Consider the following 19,403-nt stretch of genomic DNA (forward strand, 5'->3'; position numbering starts at 1 on the left):
TCTCTATTTATGTATATATGTATACTGTAAAGTAAAGTAAAGTATATACACATTTATTTTTGGCTCTGCACTAAATGATAAAATATAAGCCACTACAAAAACCATAAAAGATAAATGGAAAAAAAGGCAGCACAGTGAGATACACAGAAACTCAGATTGTATAAGACGTAATAATACAAATCTAAGAGAGTGGAAGTCATAACTTTGTTGCAACAAGGGCTTACCCAGAATCATTATGTTCAGGCTTTTCCGAGGCAGCCACAGTGCAGAGCAGCTACGGACTAAAAAGCAGAATATACAATAATGTACAGTCAGAGTTATCAAACAATGAATGTGCAATATAGGTACTTGTATATACTGAAGTGTTGTACAAAGGAGAGAACTGACTTAACCCCTTAGTGACCAGACCATTTTTCAATTTTCTTACCGTTCGGGACCAGGGCTATTTTTACATTTCTGCGGTGTTTGTGTTTAGCTGTATTTTTTCTCTTACTCACTTACTGTACCCACACATTATATACAGTGTGTCTCGCCATTAAATGGACTTTCTAAAGATACCATTATTTTCATCATATCATATATATTTTATTTTTTTTTTAAATATAAAATATGATGAAAAAATTGAAAAAAAAAAAAAAAAAAAACACACTTTTTCTAACTTTGACCCCCAAAATCACTTACACATCTACAACCACCAAAAAACTCCCATGCTAAATCGTTTCTAAATTTTTAAGTAGACAACCCAAAGTATTGATCTAGGCCCATTTTGGTATATCTCATGCCACCATTTAACAGACAAATGCGATCAAATAAAAAAAAAAAAAATCATTCACTTTTTCACTAACTTTAGGTTTCTCACTGAAATTATTTACAAAAAGCTTGTTAAATTATGGTTGTAAATGCATCTCTGGGATCCCCTTTGTTCAGAAATAGACATGTATGGCTTTGACATTACTTTTTGGTAATTAGAAGGCCGCTAAATGCCGCTGCGCACCACACTTTATTATGCCCAGCAGTGAAGGGGTTAATTAGGTAGCTTGTAGGGAAGCTTATAGGGTTAATTTTAGCTTTAGTGTAGAGATCAGCCTCCCACCTGACATCCCACCACCTGATCCCTCCCTGACCCCTCTCTTCCCTCCCCCACCTGCCAATTTTTACTGCTATCTTAAGAAAGTCGGCCAGTACTAAAATAAGGATAGAGATATAGATATATGTTTGCATACAAAGAGAGAAGCGCTCTACCAGGAATGAACAGCAGCTCATCAGCTAGTTCTATGGTGATTTACCACCCGGAAGCATGCTCTTTTAGAACAGTGGGTTTTTCACAGAGAAAAACTTTCCTGTAGTGTATATCAGTCTGATCCCGCCAAGTAAGGTCAGTCCAGCCCCAAAATACCAGGCAATTCTCCTCTGAACAAGGAACATGACAACCCCAGACGATCGTTTTGGCCTCCTATGGGAGTGCTTCTCTCTTCGTATGCAAATTAATATGACCCTGGGGAAGTCTCCCTATGGGTGATGGGGGAAACCAGACATGGACTCTTCGCCCAGTGTGCTGGGGGAAACCAGACGTGGACTCTTCGCCCAGTGTGCTTAGAGGAATGTGGCTGCACCTCACTGAAGAGGTCCATAGAAGGCCAAAACGATTGTCTGGGGTTGTCATGTTCCTTGTTCAGAGGAGAATTGCCTGGTATTTTGGGGCTGGACTGGCGGGATCAGACTCATATACTTCAGGAAAGTTTTCCTTTGTGAAAAGCACACTGGTCTAAAAGAGGCTGCTTCCGGGTGGTAAATCATAGAACTAGCTGATGTTCGTTCCTGGTAGAGCGTATATATGTGTGTATATATATATATATATATATATATATATATATATATATATATATATATATATATATATATATATATATATATATATATATATATATATATATATATATATATATATATATATATATATATATATATATATATATATATATATATTCCCATTCAGCAGTGTTGGATCCCCCCATAGCCCCTAACCTCCTTGACCCCCCCCAAACAGCTCTCTAACCCTCTCCCCTCTACCTATATGCCACCATCTTGGGTACTGGCAGCTGTCTGATGGAAAAAAAAATGTTTTTTTTATTTTGTTTTTTATATATATAAAAAAATATTTTTTCTGTACTGTAGCTGCCCCCCTTAATTCCATACCCCCCTCCCTAATCCCTTTCAACATTTATTCCCCCCTTTCTCTCCCTCCTTCCCAAACATTTGATTGTATTTAAATGTAGCGCGCGCACACCGCGCACTCCTGCATAATTACGCACACTTCAGTAAGACCGGATCCAGAACTGGCTAGCGATTGGCCGCCCACCCGCTATGGCTCCCACCCACCAACGATCAGCACTATCGCTGGCCGATGCAGAGAGGGTCACAGAGTGGGTAAAAAAGGGTATTGCAGTGATGCCTCAATATCGAGGCATCACTGCAATACCTTGAAAGCGGCTGGAAGAGATCACGATCACTTCCAGCGCTAGAAACCACAAAGGATGTGCCTGGTTTTTGTAGGACGTGTCTGGGACGTTAAAGGGACATGAAACCCATTTTTTTTTTTATTTTGTGGATTTAAAAAGACCATGCAATGTTAAACAACTTTCCAATTTACTTCTATTATCTAATTTGCTTCATTCTGTTGATATCATTTGTTGAAAAGCATATCTAAATAGGCTCAGTAGCTGCTGATTGGTGGCTGCACATAGATGCTTTGCGTGATTGGCTCACTCATGTGCATTGCTATTTCTTCAACAAAGGAAATCTGAATAATGAAGCAAATTAAATAACAGAAGAAAACTGGAATGTAGTTAAAAATTGTATTCTCTATCTACAGTAAATCATGAAATTAAAAAAAATGTGTGTTTCTTGTCCCTTTAACTTGCAAACAAGAGCATGTACAGATTGTTTAAAAGAGAACTGGCCTCTGATATAAGGCTGTATGAACGAACAGGAGCAACAAGGACCTGGGAATCATCTGACTTTTCTACAAGTCAGAGAGAAAAAAAAAAAAAGGGTACCAGATGATTGTGAAGATCATTTTTATGGATGAGGAACATTTTTGAGATCTCAGGTTACATGTCATGATCCCTCAGAACATCTTCACTGCAGAGTGTTTCTTGAGGAAGCCCAGGTAATACATTTCTCAGCTTCTGTATTATTTCTACAGTATTTATACCCTGTATTGCACATTCACATGAAGCATGCTTAAAGGACCACTCAATGCAGTAGTACACAAGTACATAATAAAAAGAAAATGATTTAACACCTACTCTGAATTTCAGATAAGCAGTAGATTTTTTTCTAGCAAATTGATTTTTCCTTCCATTTTCCGGCCCCCTGTATCATGTGACAGACATCAGCCAATCACAGACTAGTATACGTATACCCTGTGAGCTTGTGCACATGCTTAGTAGGATCTTGTTCCCCAGAAAATGTGCATATAAAAAGACTGCAAAATTTGATAATGGAAGTAAATTGGAAAGCGTCTTAAAATGGCATGACCTATCTGAATCATAAAAATGTATTTTGACTTGAGTGTACCTTTAAAGGGACATAGTGCAAAAAGGAAATGCTCTAATGTGCTGGAGCATTTTAAGATTGCACTGTTGCTTGGTTATAACTATAGAGTCAATTACATTCCCTTTATCTAATGATTTATCTACATAAATCCCCTTTAATGATGTATTTTGTAGGAAAAATCATTAAACTTTTCTAAAGGATTGCGATCAACCCTTATGTATTTTACCCCTGCAATTGAAAACTGGTACGGGATTCAAAATTCAACTTTCATGGTTCAGATAGAGAATGCAACTTCTAACAGATTTTTCAATTTATTTCTATCAAAAAAAGTATGCACAGACAGGCTTGGGCTTAGTACTAAAGAATAAAGCCCCATAAGAAAAAAACAATGTTTAAAGTAGAATTTGCAAATAGCATACAAAAAAAACTGAAAAAAAACACAATTTATGCTTACCTGATAAATTTATTTCTCTAGTGGTGTATCCAGTCCACGGATCATCCATTACTTATGGGATATTCTCATTCCCAACAGGAAGTTGCAAGAGGACCCACAGCAAAGCTGTTATATAGCTCCTCCCCTTCCTACCATATCCAGTCATTCGACCGAAAACAAGCAGAGAAAGGAGAAACCATAGGGTGCAGTGGTGACTGTAGTTTAAATTTAAAAATACCCTGCCTTAAAATGACAGGGCGGGCCGTGGACTGGATACACCACTAGAGAAATAAATTTATCAGGTAAGCATAAATTGTGTTTTCTCTAGTAAGGTGTATCCAGTCCACGGATCATCCATTACTTATGGGATACCAATACCAAAGCTAAAGTACACGGATGAAGGGAGGGACAAGGCAGGAACTTAAACGGACGGTACCACTGCCTGTAAAACCTCTCTCCCAAAAATAGCCTCCGAAGAAGCAAATGTATCAAATTTGTAAAATTTTGAAAAAGTATGAAGCGAAGACCAAGTCGCCGCCTTGCAAATCTGTTCAACAGAGGCCTCATTTTTAAAGGCCCAGGTGGAAGCCACAGCTCTAGTAGAATGAGCTGTAATCCTTTCAGGGGGCTGCTGTCCAGCAGTCTCATAGGCTAAGCGTATTATGCCTCTTAGCCAAAAAGAAAGAGGTTGCCGAAGCCTTTTGACCTCTCCTCTGACCAGAGTAAACAACAAACAAAGCAGATGTTTGCCGAAAATCCTTAGTAGCTTGTAAGTAAAACTTTAAAGCACGAACCACGTCCAAATTGTGTAATAGATGTTCCTTCTTTGAAGATGGATTAGGACACAAGGATGGAACAACAATCTCTTGATTGATATTCTTGTTAGATAGCACCTTAGGTAAAAACCCAGGTTTGGTACGCAGGACTACCTTATCAGAATGAAAAATTAGATAAGGAGAATCACATTGTAAGGCAGCTAACTCGGAGACTCTACGAGCCGAGGAAATAGCTACCAAAAAAAGGACTTTCCAAGATAAAAGTTTTATATCAATGGAATGAAGAGGTTCAAACGGGACACCTTGAAGAACCTTACGAACCAAATTTAAGCTCCATGGTGGAGCAACAGGTTTAAACACAGGCTTGATTCTGACTAAAGCCTGAACGTCTGGAACGTCTGCCAGACGTTTGTGCAAAAGAATAGACAGAGCAGAAATCTGTCCCTTTAAGGAACTAGCTGACAAACCTTTTTCCAAGCCTTCTTGGAGAAAAGATAATATCCTAGGAATCCTGACCTTACTCCATGAGTAGCCCTTGGATTCACACCAATAAAGATATTTACGCCATATTTTATGGTAAATTTTCCTGGTGACAGGCTTTCGTGCCTGTATTAAGGTATCAATGACTGACTCGGAGAAGCCACGCTTTGATAAAATCAAGCGTTCAATCTCCAGGCAGTCAGTCTCAGAGAAATTAGATTTGGATGGAGGAAAGGACCCTGAAGTAGAAGGTCCTGTCTCAGAGGCAGAGTCCATGGTGGAAAGGATGACATGTCCACTAGGTCTGCATACCAGGTCCTGGGTGGCCACGCAGGCGCTATTAAAATCACTGATGCTTTCTCCTGCTTGATCTTGGCAATCAGTCAAGGGAGCAGAGGAAACGGTGGAAACACATAAGCCAGGTTGAAAGACCAGGGCGCTGCTAGAGCATCTATCAGCGTCGCCCTGGGGTCCCTGGACCTGGATCCGTAACAGGGAAGCTTGGCATTCTGTCGAGACGCCATGAGATCCAGTTCTGGTTTGCCCCAGCGATGAATCACTTGTGCAAACACCTCCGGATGGAGTTCCCACTCCCCCGGATGAAAAGTCTGTCGACTTAGAAAATCCGCCTCCCAGTTCTCTACACCTGGGATATGGATAGCTGATAGATGGCAGGAGTGAAACTCCGCCCAGCGAATTATCTTTGAGACTTCTAACATCGCTTGGGAACTTCTTGTTCCCCCTTGATGGTTGATGTAAGCCACAGTCGTGATGTTGTCCGACTGAAATCTGATGTACCTCAGAGTTGCTAATTGAGGCCAAGCCTGAAGAGCATTGAATATCGCTCTTAGTTCCAGAATATTTATTGGAAGGAGAGTCTCCTCCGGAGTCCACGATCCCTGAGCCTTCAGGGAGTTCCAGACTGCACCCCAACCTAGAAGGTTGGCATCTGTTGTTACAATCGTCCAATCTGGCCTGCGAAAGGTCATACCTTTGGACAGATGGACCCGAGATAGCCACCAGAGGAGAGAATCCCTGGTCTCTTGGTCCAGATTCAGTTGAGGGGACAAATCTGTGTAATCCCCGTTCCACTGACTGAGCATGCATAGTTGCAGCGGTCTGAGATGTAAGCGTGCAAACGGCACTATGTCCATTGCCGCTACCATTAAGCCAATTACTTCCATACACTGACCCACCGAGGGGTGCGGAATGGAATGAAGAACCCGGCAGGAATTTAGAAGCTTTGATAACCTGGACTCCGTCAGGTAAATTTTCATTTCTACAGAATCTATCAGAGTCCCTAGAAAGGAAACTCTCGTGAGTGGGGATAGAGAACTCTTTTCCTCGTTCACTTTCCACCCATGCGACCTCAGAAATGCCAGTACTACATCCGTATGAGACCTGGCAATTTGGAAGTTTGACGCCTGAATCAGGATGTCGTCTAAATAAGGTGCTACTGCTATGCCTCGCGGCCTTAGGACCGCTAGAAGCGACCCTAGAACCTTTGTAAAAATTCTTGGGGCTGTAGCTAATCCAAAGGGAAGAGCTACAAACTGGTAATGCCTGTCTAGAAAGGCAAACCTGAGAAAACGATGATCTTTGTGTATCGGAATGTGAAGGTAAGCATCCTTTAGATCCACTGTAGTCATATATTGACCCTCCTGGATCACAGGCAGGATGGTACGGATAGTTTCCATCTTGAATGATGGAACCCTGAGGAATTTGTTTAAGATCTTTAGATCCAAAATTGGTCTGAAGGTTCCCTCTTGTTTGGGAACCACAAACAGATTTGAGTAAAAACCCTGTCCTTGTTCCTCGTTTAGAACTGGATGGATCACTCCCATAACTAGGAGGTCTCGTACACAGTGTAAGAATGCTTCTCTCTTTATCTGGTTTGCAGATAATTGTGAAAGGTGAAATCTCCCTTTTGGGGGAGAAGCTTTGAAGTCCAGAAGATATCCCTGGGATATAATTTCCAACGCCCAGGGATCCTGAACATCTCTTGCCCACGCCTGGGCGAAGAGTGAAAGTCTGCCCCCACTAGATCCGTTACCGGATAGGGGGCCGTTGCTTCATGCTGTCTTGGAGGGAGCAGTAGGTTTTCTAGCCTGCTTACCCTTGTTCCAGGTCTGGTTTGGTTTCCAGACCGCTTTGGATTGAGCAACAGTTCCCTCTTGTCTTGCATTAGAGGAGGTTGATGCTGCACCTGCCTTGAAGTTTCGAAAGGCACGAAAATTAGACTGTTTGGCCCTGGATTTGGACCTGTCCTGAGGAAGGGCATGACCTTTTCCTCCAGTGATATCAGCAATGATCTCCTTCAAACCAGGCCCGAATAAGGTCTGCCCCTTGAAGGGAATGTTAAGCAGCTTTGATTTGGAAGTCACGTCAGCTGACCATGATTTAAGCCATAGCGCTCTGCGCGCCTGTATAGCAAAACCAGAATTCTTAGCCGTTAGTTTAGTCAAATGAACAATGGCATCAGAAACAAAAGAATTGGCTAGCTTAAGTGCCCTAAGTTTGCCAAGTATGTCATCCAATGGAGTCGCTACCTGTAAGGCCTCTTCCAGAGACTCAAACCAGAACGCCGCAGCAGCAGCAGTGACAGGGGCAATGCATGCAAGGGGCTGAAGGATAAAACCTTGTTGACAAAATATTTTCTTAAGGTAACCTTCTAATTTTTTGTCCATTGGATCTGAAAAAGCACAACTGTCCTCGACAGGGATAGTAGTCCGCTTTGCTAAAGTAGAAACTGCTCCCTCCACCTTAGGGACTGTCTGCCATAAGTCCCGTGTGGTGGCGTCTATAGGAAACATTTTCCTAAAAATAGGAGGTGGAGAGAACGGCACACCTGGCCTATCCCATTCCTTAGTAATAATTTCTGTAAACCTTTTAGGTATTGGAAAAACATCAGTACACACCGGCACTGCAAAGTATTTATCCAGTCTACACAATTTCTCTGGCACTGCAATTGTGTCACAGTCATTCAGAGCAGCTAAAACCTCCTTTAGTAACACGCGGAGGTGTTAAAGCTTAAATTTAAATGTAGAAACATCAGAATCAGGTACTCTGCCTGAGTCAGAAACATCACTTACAGACTGAAGTTCTCCTTCTTCAGCTTCAGTATATTGTGAGGCAGTATCAGACATGGATCTTAAAGCGTCAGTATGCTCTGCATTTCGTCTAACTCCAGAGCTATCTCGCTTACCTCTAAGTTCAGGTAGTCTGGCTAATACCGCTGACAGGGTATTATCCATGACCGCCGCCATGTCTTGTAAAGTAAACGCTATAGGTGCCCTTGAAGTACTTGGCGTCATTTGAGCGCGAGTCTCTTGAGCGGGAGTCAAAGGATCTGACAAGTGGGGAGAGTTAGTCGGCATAACTTCCCCCTCATCAGAATCCTCTGGTGATAAATTTTGCAAAGACATAATATGATCTTTATTGCTTAAAGTGAAATCAGTACATTTGGTACACATTCTCAGAGGGGGTTCCACCATGGCTTTTAAACATAATGAACAAGGAGTTTCCTCTATGTCAGACATGTTTATACAGACTAGCAATGAGACTAGCAAGCTTGGAAAAAACTTTAATTCAAGTTAACAAGCAATATAAATAAACGGTACTGTGCCTTTAAGATAAACAAATTTTGTCAAAATTTGAAAAACAGTGAAAAAAGGCAGTTACAGAAACGAAATTTTTACAGTGAATGTAATAGGCTAACAGAGCATTGCACCCACTTGCAAATGGATGATTAACCCCTTAGTTCAAAAAACGGATCAAAAAAACGACAGACGTTTTGTAACAGTCCCAGCAAAGTGCCACAGCTTTACTGTGGCTCCTACCTTCCCCAATAAACGATTTTAGGCTCTTTAGGGATGTCCTGTAGCATTCAGGGGACTCCTAAGGAAAACTGGATGCCTCAGTCTGTAATTTTAACTACGCAATAAAGCGCTAAAATAGGCCCTTCCCACTCATATTACAACAGTGGAAAGCCTCAGGAAACTGTTTCTAGGCAAAAATAAAGCCAGCCATGTGGAAAAATTTAGGCCCCAATAAAGTTTTATCACCAAGCATATAAAAAAACGATTAAACATGCCAGCAAACGTTTTATATAGCATATCTATAAGGGAAATACCCCTGAGAGTAAGCATGATACCAGTCGTTATTAAATCACTGTATTCAGGCTTAACTTACATTTATCAGGAATCAGCAGCATTTTCTAGCATTTCCAAAATCTAGAAAAAACTATAACTGCACATACCTGATAGAAGAATAAACTGCACGCCATTCTCCCTCTGAAGTTACCTCACTCCTCAGATATGTGTGAGAACAGCAATGGATCTTAGTTACAACCTGCTAAGATCATAGAAAAACTCAGGCAGATTCTTCTTCTATCTCTGCCTGAGAAGAAATAGCACAACTCCGGTACTATTTAAAATAACAAACTTTTGATTGAAGAAATTAAACTATTTTTCACCACTCTCCTCTTACTACATCCATGCGCATTGAGAGTTGCAAGAGAATGACTGGGTATGGTAGGAAGGGGAGGAGCTATATAACAGCTTTGCTGTGGGTCCTCTTGCAACTTCCTGTTGGGAATGAGAATATCCCATAAGTAATGGATGATCCATGGACTGGATACACCTTACTAGAGAAACATACATTAACTTTTTAAAATAGCTGCATTTCCCTGGGCAATGTCAGGATCAGAAACCAGCTCTTGCTCCATATTGAAACGTTTAGATGCTACTGCATATAAAATAAAGAAGACCAAATTTTAAAAAGCAAATCAAAGTGCTCTGAATTTACAAAAGCACAACCGGCACATATCCTAGGGACTTACGGTGGGAAAGTAGGCAACAACCTGGACCATCCAAAAGCTTCAGTGAAAAATAAAACTTGTACTCCAAGGAAGGCAACTTACACAACTAGGCCCACGCCGAGATCAATTTGAAGTACGCACGCTTTAGAGAATCCTCAGACAGAACAGCTTGTGACGTCATTTCCGGTAACGTCACGGAACATGGCTGCTCTCACTAAAGGCCTCTGTAACAAAGACCTACACAGTCTATCCCACCAGCCAGGATCCATCTGCTGCAGGGGAAGCAAGAAAGGGTCCCCAAGGTAAGTCTTGCAGCCAACACTGCCCGGGATTGAAGAGGGTCTCCTAATCCTGTCAACCTTGAAGGCTGGACAGAACTAAGAGGATATAGGGAATGGGTCCAGATTACCTTTATAGGTAATCAGGGGAGTGGTCATTTCTGTCAACGCCCCTTTGGGAGATAACTTCTCACTGGTAAGCATTACCAGAGAGGGCAAAGATAGCACCTTTTATTTTGCGCGACCTTACTCCTAAACTGAGCGCCTCTATGTGCCCATGGCAAAAACTCATTGTTTTTGAAAAGCTAGGATTTGCCATCACTTTAATGTGTTTCCAACGGCTTGTTATACTAGCTACAAAGTATAAAATGAATGAGAAATTGCTTATTTCAGTTTATTTTTGTATTTAGTTGGCTTTGTTCTTTGAAACCACAACTAGCAGATAAATCAGATCTCCTTGTTTTATCACTTTCAGTACACAAACATGCTTCCTTATCTCACATTGTATGTAGTTAAAGAAATTATCTCTCATAACCTCCACTGGGAGTGCGATTTCTTCTGCTAGCTATGTTTACAGAACTTTCTATAGCCAATACTTAAGTATAGAAACTGGTAACACCAGCTATTTCAAATGCTGAAATAAAGGTAAATTTGCTCTTTGTAAACACTTTAATATAAAATCGATCACTGGGAACAAATTAAAGGGGAGACATATTTAGGTTACACTGTCCCTTTAATTTTATGTTGCTCTCTAAGTATCCCTTGATGATAAAGCAAAAATGCACCTACTAGCTAGTGATTGGTAGTTACACACATATGTTTCTTGTAATTGGCTCACCAGAAGTGTTCAAGTAGGTCCCAGTAGTGCACCTGATCTATTATAATTTCTACAGTGTGCATTAAATAAAGCTACATTGCAAATGCAAAAATATTTAAAAAGGGTATTGTTTTCCTTACTGTAAAATGAGTTTCCCTGCCTTTGCTGATGGGCTGAACATGGGCATTCCCTGGGTATAGCTGAAAGATCTCAGTCTGGTATTGTCTAAACATTTCCCCCCTGCAGATCTTAATTATCCTAAAAAGAAAGGCACACACAATATTGTAAAATTATATATGCTGAAAACAGAGTAATCAGATTTGTATTTGATGCTCGCTGCTAAATTCACTCAAAAGCAAAGTTTCCCTTTCCCAGGAACCGCTTTACATTATATGGGAGGCATCTCGCAGAGACAGAATTCCCTGAAGACGGCCCCTGCAAGTGTCAGCAAGGTGTTTCATCTCCAATCCGGAGTATTTTAGATAAATAGGCCCTTCATGAGAAACAACTAATAATTAGTTTATCACTAAACAAACAAGATGCTCCTACACTGCAATACAAATGAATTATACCCTCTAGTATTATAATCAATAGCAGTTTCTCACCCAAAATGCAACAGAAATAGCAGTACACTCCAATTGCAAAATAATGATATAGTATGTTATCATAGATTACCAAAGCACCAGTCTGCAGCTTTATTAACATACAATAGCATCCCACACACTGCCTATATATTACAATATTGGTTCTCTCTCCTTCAGGCAAAAAGAGAAACTCAAGTCAAAAACTTCTAGGATTCAGATAGAGAAGCAGTTTTAAGTTACTTTTAAATTTACTTCCATTATGAAATTGTGCGGTCTTTTTAGATTTACACTTTCTGGGGAACAAGATCCTACTGAGCATGTACAAACTAACAGGGCATACGTATACTAGTCTGTGATTGGCTGATGTCTGTCACATGATACAGAGGGACAGAAAATAGGAGAAAAAAATTAAAAATCTTCTGCTTATTTGTAATTGAGTACTATTGTCTTGTCTTTTTTTTGTGCACTTGTTAATTATGCAGTTCACTGCATTGAGTGGTCCTTTATAGTTATAGTGTAATGTAAAATTGTCTTTACCTTAAGGTGTTTCCAATGACTTGTTATACCAGCTGCATAAAATGTATGAGAAATTGATCATTTAGGTTTCTTTTTGCATTTGAAACACCTGGTTCGGTTCTTTGAAACCACAAACTATCAAAATGGGTGGAGCTTGAAGGGAAATCAGATATCCTTAATTCATTACTTTCTGCACACACACATGCTTCTTTATTTTATCTCTGTAAACCAAAGACCAATACCTAGAAAACTGGTTTTCAAACCTGCCCTCAGGCCTCCCTAACAGGTCAGATTTTGAAGATATCTGACCTAGAGCGCAAGTGAAATAATACGCTGATTACTAAACTATGTTATTTTACCTGCTCTCACCCAAGGTAGTACTGAAAATCTAGCCTGTTAGGAAGGCCTGAAGACAGGTTTGAAAACCAGTAACTTAAAACAACTGAAATTTAACATTTTATTGCTTATCTCTTCTACCTCCTAGAAAAAGAACATATATAAGAAATAACATTCTTACAAACAATCACATAATTAAATGTATTCTGTTATAATAGGATAAAAACAATAAAACCATTTACCGGTGGCTAAAGTTAAAGTGATGGTAAATCCAAGCATATTACAAAAACTATACCATCACTAAAAATAAAAATGAGTTTCTCTCATCGTTTTGTAAAACATAGTGTTACACTCACCCTAGCAGTTAGGAAAGCATATCGCTAACACAGCGCCTCCAGCTGCCCACGGCACAGCGATCTTCTCCAATGAGGTGACGTTTAGACCTCTAGCCGTGCTAGGATGACAGCTGACACACACAGCTAATGATCTAAAAGTGGAAACGTCACCTCATTGAAGAAAGCGATGTGCCGTGGACAGCCGGAGGCGCTGTGTTAGCGATATGCTTTTCTAACAGCTAGGGTAAGTAACTGTATTTTACAAAACAATGTTTTCACTTTACTTATCAATCTTAATCAGCCATTCGATTGACATTGCAAAAAACTTTTGTCCCAAAAATGTCTCAAGAATTTTGATAAATACTGTTGACATTTTTGACTTCACACATTGCGAACTATTGTGGTAATAATCGCAACTTTTTGGGCACATTTTTCAGGGCTTAATAAATTTTGCCCTAAGTGCTACTGCATTGTCTTTTTATAATGCAATAGTTGATTATGCAAATCTACTGTATTTACTAGTCCTTTAAAAGGATGCTAAATTTACCATCACTAAAAATAAATAGGTCTTTCAGTGATCAGTTTGTAAGAAAAAGTGTGCTAAACTTACCCATTCTGACTCATGGCCTCCTCGCTAAACTCAGCTTCTTGGGCCGCCCACAACACAGCATTCTGAGGTGACGTTTTCACCTCTAAACCAATAGCCATGCTAGCATGCAGAACAGTGCCAATTGGCTAGCAAGGCTATTGGTTTAGACATGGAAATACTACCTCATTCAATAAAAGAAAACAGAAAGGGTACTTTATGCACACTTTTTTACAAAGTGATCACTGAAACTACTTTATTTTAAGTGATGGTAAATCCTAGCGTTTGTTGAAAAGCTAGGATTTACCATCACTTTAAGTATAGAAACTTTCACAATAGGTAAGGATACTAAATAAAATAAACCAGCTATTTCAAATGCTGAAAAAAAATAAAAGGAGCCATTTGTAAACAATTGAATACACTCCAGCAGGTATAATGGATCATAGGAAACAAATTAAAGTGTAGGAAGTTTAGTGTAAACTGTCCCTTTAAAAAGGGAACTGAACTCAAAAATATTCTGTCAAAGTGATGGTAAACTCTCCCCTTTTTAAAATCAGATATGGAATTTAAGTGATATTTTAGTTGGTTTAATTCATCAGTTGTAATGAAGTTACGATATAACTTACTTTTTAATATAGATATGAAATTGGAATACCCTGCTCTCCACTACCCACTTCAAAAGTCCATTTTTCTGTGAGCTAACGGTTTGAATTGTTGTCCAATCAGCGCTCTAGCTACAACAAAAGTGACATATGGGGAGAGCGCTGATTGGACAATTCATACCATTAGCTCACAGAAAAATTTACTTTTGAAGTAAACTGCGGAGCACGGGGTATTTGAATTTTATATCTATATTAAAAATTAAGTTATAATGCATCTCCGTTACAACTGATGAATTAAACTGCATCTAAAATATCACTAACATTTCAAGTCTGATTATAAAAAGGGGAGAGTTTTTCATAACTTTAAAGGATCAGTTAATACAGTAGATTTGCATAATCAATCATGCATGACATCAAGACAATGAAATAGTCTGAACTTCAAATTAGTAGATTTTTTTCTGACTAATTTCAGTTCTCTATTTCCACTCCCCCTGTACCATGCGACAGTCATCAGCCAATCACAAATGCATATACGTATATTCTGTGACGTCTTGCACATGCTCACTAGGAGCTGGTGACTCAAAAAAGTGTAAATATAAAAAGACTGCACATTCTGTTAATGGAAGTAAAATGGAACGTTGTTTAAAATTGCCTGCTCTATCTGAATCATGAAAGTTTAATCTTGACTTGAGTGTCCCTTTATGGTCATAAAAAAGTAAAACTTATTCAAGTTTAAACAAACTAATACAGCTGTTTAAGGACCATTGGTTTATAGGCACTTCCTTCTAATGCTAATTGGCGTCTTGTTAAATATTCATAGGTTGATATGTACTTTGTTCACATGACCACAAACCTATAAGCCAACTAGCGTTAGTAAAGAAATGCACAATTGCTACTGGTATGTTTGTTAAAAGTTAAATAGCTTTTACTTTTTATCAGGCCATAAATGCCTACATGATCATGACTAAATGCGGCTCTTTCATATGACAGAAAATATTTAATTGCAGTGTCCCTTTAAAAAAATTCTCATCAACCAAGGGACACACCGTGACCTGAATTTAACGCTAGATTACTAATTTTTTGTGCCATGCCATGTATATCTGTACAGCAGCACCCTTTTCTGGCTTCTAAGACAGGGCTCAACAAACCCAGGAGCCATTGGCTCCTAGAATTTTACCCCTGGCTCCTAACTTTTTGGGTTACTCTCCATATAACTATATACTGGCTCCTAATTTTTAAAAACAGATTTGTCAAGCACTGAAATCTGTGAACAAATTAGTGAACTCATATCTTTGAGTACATCAGTACTAGTATGGCAAGTATATTTCAATATAAAAGTAAACTATCCCTCAGACAGCAGAGTACTCAGCTATCACTGTAGTTATTAGCATGTGCTTTCCTTACATAAAATGAGGATTGTTTCTAAACCTTTAAAAACTTCATTTAAAAAAAAAAACAAAAACATTACTCCAGACCAGCCTCACACTACATCAGAGCATGAGTAACGTCTATGAAGCTATAAAAAAAAAAAGTAAGCTATATTTATTTTTTTAATATATGAATAAATAATTTGAAAGAAAACTCTAGGCGCTCCCAAATCCAAGGAATTTGTCAAAACTTGGTGCAGATATAAAAATATATTAGGTTTGTAAATCTGCAAAACATACTACAAAAAAATGCCTAGCTCCCCAAAAAAAATATAACGTCCTGTCTTCCACCCTATTCTGGTCAATCAACCGTCAAATACACATACACGTTCCTTATTGGCTACTAAACAGGCAGCATCTCCCTACCTTCCAATTTGTCACAATATATTTCTCACCTGCCTTCCTAACCATTATTGTCCAGAAAAAGACAACAGCTCTTTTTCTTTGAGGTCAAAACAGCTGCTCTCTGTCTATCCTTGCACATACTCAACAAAAAGACTGGTCTGTGCCCAAGGTGGTGGGTGATAAAAAGAGAGTTGTCTGTGGCCAAGGTGGTGGGTGGTAGATGGTAGAAAAAGACAGTTGTCTGTAGCCAAGATGGTAGTGGGAAAAAAAGTGTGCTGTTGTATGTGGAACAAAGCAATTGTCTGGGGTTGCCATTTTCCTTGGTCAGGAGGATAATTGCCTGGTATTTTGGGGCTGAACTAACCTTGTTAGACAGGATCAGACCGATATACTTGAGGAACGTTTTCCTCTATGAAAGAGCACAATTGGGCTAAAAAGGAGCTACTCTCAGGTGGTAACCAGGCCATAGAGCAAGCCAATGAGCTGTTCGTTCCCGGCAGAAAACCCTTTTTACCCACCATCTTGATCACAAGACCTTTCTCCCATTCCCAACCACCATTGCCCACAAAAATACAACAGCTCTCTTCCTTTGTCAAATTTCACAACAAAACAGCTCTCTTTCTATCCTACCCCATATTCAACATAAAAGGGATTTCTTTCCCCCACCACCAGACAACATCGCTCTCTTTTACTGCCACCCACCACCTCTCTTTCTTCCCTGACCCAAATTTACCACAAAAATGTGGACATCCCTTTCTCCCCCAAATGTTGACCAAAAAACAACAGCAATATACAGGTCTCTTTTCTTCCCTACTGCCCCAGGACAACTTGTTTTACTTTGCCTATTTGGCCCCAAGACGAACAACTCCTCTACCCTCCACTTGATAACACGAGACATATGTCCCCCCAACTCAGACAGCACCCATCCAGCCACAAAAAGACAATAGTCTTTATTCTTCCCAATTTGTCAACAACTCTTACTTTTTTCACCAAAGACAAAAGCTCCCACCCAGCAGCCACTGATATACACTACAGTTCTTCTTCCACAGCCACAAAACAAACCACAGAATTCCTCGTCAACAAAAGATCATGGCACTACTGCCTACTTTACATTAACAAAACAGGCGACATCAGCCTTCTCTACCTGTGCCACATTACAGGAGAAAGCGTAGTTTTCTATTGTGGGCCACAAAACAGCAAACAGTATCATCCATGTCCACATCAAATAATATAAGACAGCTCTCTTTCTTGTAACAATCAAGCAACAAAATAGTGTTTTGTTCAATCCTGGACACAGACCAGCCAACAGTTCTCTTCCCTTCTTTCCCGCCACAAAACTGCCAAAAGTTTCCTTCTCTTCCCTCCATCTACAAAACAGACAACGGAGCTCATCTGAATAAGAACACTGACCTCTTTTTCAGTTAAAACAAAAAAAAAAAAACTCTCCCAAAACACAACTAAAGCCCTTTTTCAACTACTAGTCCACATAAATACACTAATCTTAAATCAACCCATACCAAACTTGATATACTCTTCAACTCCGCCTGCAAAAATCACAGGACTCTCTTCTCCCAAGCCACAAAAATGAAAGACAAGACTCTCCTCCCTCAAGTCACAGGATTCTGCTCCCAACCACAAATGCTGGGATTTTCCTGAGGCAGAAAAGGCACAGGACTTACCTTCCAGCCACTTAAACCGAATGCCAGTCATATAAAGATTCTGAAATAGAATTCCAGCCACATAGCAATTCTAGACCCCAAGGCACAAAAGGATGAAACCCTCTTCCATTAAGACCTCTTTCCACAAAACAGAACTCTCCCAATTTGTATTCTTAGCCACAAAGCACTCTTCCACTACAACCCCAGCAGCAACATGGACTTTTCAACATCCAACTAGGGACAACCCTCTTTCACCACCAAGAGACATCACACTTCCACAGGTACTCCCACCACAAGCACCCTCTCTCCCACACCCCAAAACACAACAGCACTTTCCTTTTGCCACAGAAAACACAATGCATGCCACCAAACCACAATGCAGTGCAATGAGTGCATATTTCCCTTACGAATCCAAATAAAATACAGCACTCTTCCTCCATACATCAAACAATAACTTAAAAAGCACTCTAGTACAAAACACTTTCTCCTAAAGAAAAGCAGTACACTGTCCCCCCAAAACACAAACCGTGCAGCACCCTATCAAACTATAGCTACTCCCAAACATCAATACTCAAAAATGACTTCGCTGCCACCAAACTACACAATATCCTAAACCCACGTAGCACCAACAAAAACTACAGAATGATATGCACCCCCAAACTACACAACTCCTCCCACACACATACAAAAACAAACAAGAGAACTGCAAAGCAAAGAACATCCCACACACCAACATTCACAAAGCTTCACTATTGCTCACACTCAGCCTTGGAACTATAAGTTATTCTGCTGCTAGAAATCGAATACCCTTATCCACTAAACTGTAGCGACATCACGTAAGAGTCCTACACTGTAATATTGCTCTGCCCTGGCCCTGTATGCACCCCAATGCCAACTCTTTCAGCCCCCACCAAGTATTGCCCGGACACCTCTCCCCGACTCCTGCGTTAACCTTCTCGCACAAAGACATCACATACCCTGGTCTCATGTCGGCTTTCCCCACACTTCAGACGCCTGTTAAGTCCAGTGACGCTGTCACGGCCTGACAAGTGGCTTCTTGCGTGCTCGCCTACTTGCCCGGGCCGGGGATGTAAACAGCCAGGCGGGCCGTGATATGTAGGCCGCTCCCCTTGCCTGAACCTCCCTATTCTCCTCCTCGCTAAGCCTGGGCCTGTGTGAGGCTGGCCGAGGGGCGGGGGTGGAGAGTGGTAGGGTGTGGGGGAAGGTAGCGGCAGACGGCGGCGCCGGTGGGGAGGGGGAGTCAGGACTTACCTGTCATTACTTTCTACGCCATCTTGGATCGACTTGTCAGGGGCCGCGGTGCATGGCGGGAGAGGGCTGAGAGTTCCTGTGTATAGGGAGGCAGAGCTCACTTTCTAGGATGGTATTGTGGTACACACTGGCATTAGCTATACAGCGTCTGTTTGAGAAGAGCTTACTTACTTGGAGATTGTATGAAGGTGCACACTGACAAAAGTTATAGAGTTTATGTATGAGAGTAAAGAGCTTACTGAGATGGTTTGGTGGGACACCCTGAGAATAGAGCCTCTATGTAAAAAGGAAGAGCTTACTGGCATTGAGCTTTGTGAGAAGGGAGAGCTAATTCACTGGGAGATGATATAGTGGTACACACTGACAATAGTCATAGAACTTATGTATTGAGAATAAAGAGCTTACTGAAATGGTATGGTGGGACACACTAATTATAGAGTTTATGTATGAGAATAAAGAGCTTACTGAGATGGTATGGTGGGACACACTAATTTTAGAGTTTGTGTATGAGAATAAAGAGCTTACTGAGATGGTATGGTGGGACACACTAATTTTAGAGTTTGTGTATGAGAATAAAGAGC

The 19,403-nt window shown here is 40.3% G+C and overlaps 1 protein-coding gene across 2 annotated transcripts in view; it reads right to left on the reverse strand.

Moving 5' to 3' along the window:
- Positions 1-18,952, reverse strand: part of HELZ (helicase with zinc finger) — an 842,947-nt gene extending 823,995 nt beyond the window's left edge. The window contains exon 1 of one of the 2 annotated variants that reach the window (XM_053707899.1): positions 18,823-18,952. The gene's annotated coding sequence lies outside the window, so the exon portion shown is untranslated. Of the gene's footprint in view, positions 1-18,527; positions 18,735-18,822 lie in introns of those variants that run through there. The other variant, XM_053707909.1, reaches the window with a different exon arrangement.
- Between the last annotated feature and the right edge of the window lie 451 nt (positions 18,953-19,403).

This window comes from Bombina bombina, chromosome 1 (assembly GCF_027579735.1).
Source record: "Bombina bombina isolate aBomBom1 chromosome 1, aBomBom1.pri, whole genome shotgun sequence".
In the NCBI taxonomy this organism is placed as follows: domain Eukaryota; kingdom Metazoa; phylum Chordata; class Amphibia; order Anura; family Bombinatoridae; genus Bombina; species Bombina bombina.